Below are 3679 nucleotides of genomic sequence, written 5' to 3'. Positions count from 1 at the left end.
GGTGACGTGAGGATCTGGGAACTAAGCTTCAGAACTGATGTAAGACAGGAGAGGCAACATATCTTTACAACCCCAGCTTTCCTACTGTGAAGTGCAGGTAGAGAGAGAATCCCATGGTACTCACAAATAGTTTACTGTTCAGAGGCTGGTGAGATAGGTCATGATACTTACTTCCAAGCCAGACAACCGAGTTCACTCCCTGGGACCCACATGGTGAACAGAGAGAATTGACTCAAAGAATGTGTCTCCTGACCTCCACAGGACACCGGGGAATATATACATACCCTCGTAATAAATTTAAATACCACCCAAATTTTATGTTGTCTCTTCAGGTTTTCCCAATAGAATTTCTAGTAGTATGAAGAGATTGGATGTTCCTCTTGAGTGCGGAAAGGTGCACTGGCTTCTCATCTTCTCCTGTAGTGCGTACATCAATGAGATCGCAGCATCCTCACATAGAAATGAAATTAAGGGTACACACAGCCTTGCATGCATTCATCCTCATTGCAGGGAAATGGACCACGGCAGCAGGGACAGAAAGGCTTGGGGCACACAGTCACTGTGGACATGGAAGAAGTCAGCAAACAGCCAAGACTCTGGAATCCCTGAAGTCATAGCTTCTTTCTCTGTGGGTTTTCTCAGCCAGAGTTTACCCAGTTCCTTGCTTCTGTCTGTCGCAGGCCCTGGATTAAAATTGGTGGCCATGACCACAGGGTCTCAGAGAGAGCAGAGGGCGGCCTGCTTCCAACAGCCTCAGCTGTAAGAATGCACACACTCTCCCAGGGGAGAGGTAGCGCAGCCAGCCAGGGCCTACTGGGAGACTTGTTTCCAGTCCTCTTTAGAGTTGCAATAAAATGGTAGAAAGTAGTTTTGAAGCCTCCTTTGAGCTATTTTATTGTCTGTTTCCTTTGCCACCAAAGGGTGAAGTTGATAAACTGCTAAATAATCAACCTTTGTATATTTCATTTGAAAACCTTAAAATTTTAAATACTCACTTTATGGGCCTGATAAAGCATGGCAGCGCCTCAGTACTGTCCTCATTGAACTCCTGTGGTGGGTGGATGGGATATGTTTGGTTTAATAGCACGCAGAGGGGCTCTCCCTAGCCTGGATTATTGCCCCAGTCCATGACTCACTGATTGGAGAGAGGAATGACTCCTGGGAAAGCAACGATTTCACATATTTCCAGGGAAGAGGCTGGGCTCAAGATAGAAGTAGAATATAGTCTTCCAGGGTTGATTGGGCGAATGAATCATATTTATTGGGACAGAACTGTACAGATGGAAGTGGATGTGGACGAGGGTGGGAGGAGTCTAGCACCATAATCATTTAACACCTTGGGATGTTAATTCATGCTTTTGAACATAGGGACAGAACATTAATGTCTGGTTATTTTTTTTTATCCCAATGTTCTGTGCAGTGCTCAGGACATATTATATGCTCAATAATACATCCTTGTTTAATCAATACAGACATGAGTAAATAAGACAACTGGGAAAGCCTCAGATGGAATGGTGCTTTTTGTTGTTTTCTTAAGGTTTCTATCATGAGTGTCTACTGTGTGACTTAGACCACGGCAATTCATAACCTCAGAGCTCTGGGGGCTGAGCATCTGGCTGCAGGGTGTCAGCACGATTGTGCTCCCACTGGGGAAGTGCCTGCTTTAGGATTCTGGAAGCTTCTTTTCTTGTGACAACATGGCAGACACCAGACCTCACATACTCAGTATCTTCTTCTTGTATGACAGGTTTCAAAATTCTTCCTCCTTTAAAGACAGTGGACAAATTGAATTAGGGACACAGAAGGGTCCACCTGGACCTCTTCTTAACTCACATATCTTTAAGGTCTTTGTCTGTTAACTAAGTCCATATTTTAAACAACCATAGGTTAGGGATTTAAGAACTGGGCCAAACACTGTTTACTTCAAGACACGTTCTTTCTTGTGCATTTGAATAAGTTTGAAAGTTGAACTACATAATGCATTTAGAAGTTTTGCTGTATAACTATTCAAAGAGCATCCACTTATGAGATGTTTAACTTACACATCTCTATATATGAATTTATTCTAAATGTCAACAGATTCAAAAGTCATAAGTTCTAGACTCAATCATAAGCATAAGACAGAATTTCCTTTGAGCTAATAAAGGGAGCTAACATGTGAGGTTTCTGAGGAGATTGAAGCTCAAGTTTTTTGAGTTTCTAAACCATTGTTCGAGACGTTTATGAGCCTTCTCTAATACTGCATATTTAAATGAGACTCTCAGAGCAAGATAGCAGTTGAGTCCAGTGATTCTTTTTCTTTAAGGAACTCAAGAGTTTAGAGCACCTACATTCAGAAGAGCAATATTTTACATTCACAAGCTTTTGACTCATGCCTGTTTTATTGATGGGTTTGAGCAGTTAGCATAGCCCTGTCAATCAAATGGCCACTACTAAGCCTGATGTGGTGCTGTACACCTTTAATCCCATCATGAAGGAGGCAGAGTCAGGGAGAACGCTTAGCAGTTCCGAGACAACCTGCTCTATAGAGTCAGGTCCAAGACAGCCAGAGAGACCGTCTCAAAAAACAGAACTTAAAAATAATTCTCAATAATAGTAGGCATTTGCAATTTTCATATGAATAATATTATGTTATAATAAATATAATCATAATTATTTATATTTATAAAAAGTATGAATTTGAGAAATGTCGAATGAAATGGATATACTGGTTTTAATATTATTTCTATGAATTTGTTCATGTATTCAGCTTCATTTTTATCTTTCTGTAAACATTCCACTTTACCTACCAGCATCAGTGTAACTTAGAACTGAGAAATTCATGTTCAAGGTACACAAATCAATGGCTGTATATAGATAAAACAATTTCAGGCTATCAGGCAGATTTTAATAAATATATGGCCTATTGGCTTTGTAAAGACACAGAGGTAGACTAAACAATGCTTGGCACAGTGTTTCTCTATGTCACCTTTCATAGAGGCCGGTCAATAGATGGGATGAAGGCAGCTTAGGGAACCCAGAAGATGAGAGCACAGAGATCTGTGTTACTTTGATTCCCAGGAAGGAATGGAATGGAATGAACAGTATGCAGTGGGAGATCATGTAAATAGTGATGAAGTTTATGAGTTATAAAATGTGCTAAGTTCCTTCTTGTTACTAAAGGCTCCAGAGAAAGCCGCTCTTTCCCACTTTTCTTTAGGGTTTTAATGTGGTCCCTTTATTTGCAAGGTCTGGGACTGAAAGTTGTCCTTGGGGAGTCAAAGATGCTGTGGGATGATGTCTGGCTATGCCTTGGGCTCCAGCACTGCCCTCACTTACAACAACCACCGAACTCTGAGAGAGGCTATAACTCCCTTGGAGTCATAATAGGTGAAGCTCATGAAGCCACCTGATGTTGAAAACAATTTGATCATTTGAAGGACAGTTTTAAGTTGGGGCTGGGGAGCCCAAAGGAGGTTTTTCTTCTTTTCTACCTAACCCAAGAGACCCTTTAATATTCAAACTGTCACAAGCCTTTAACCCAGAACTAGGGACTGTTGGAGAAATCTTCCAGGGTACAGAAGTGCCTTGTTCTCTTAAGCAGTGAAGGGCACTGACTTCTTCCAACCACATCGGGAGAAAATTATACCTCCTTTAATTTCTCTCCTACATCCTAGCTTCATTTCTGAGACTGTTCAGT

The sequence above is a fragment of the Mus musculus genome, chromosome 3, assembly GCF_000001635.26.
Source record: "Mus musculus strain C57BL/6J chromosome 3, GRCm38.p6 C57BL/6J".
NCBI lineage: Eukaryota > Metazoa > Chordata > Mammalia > Rodentia > Muridae > Mus > Mus musculus.
Note: the sequence above shows the minus strand (reverse complement) of the source record.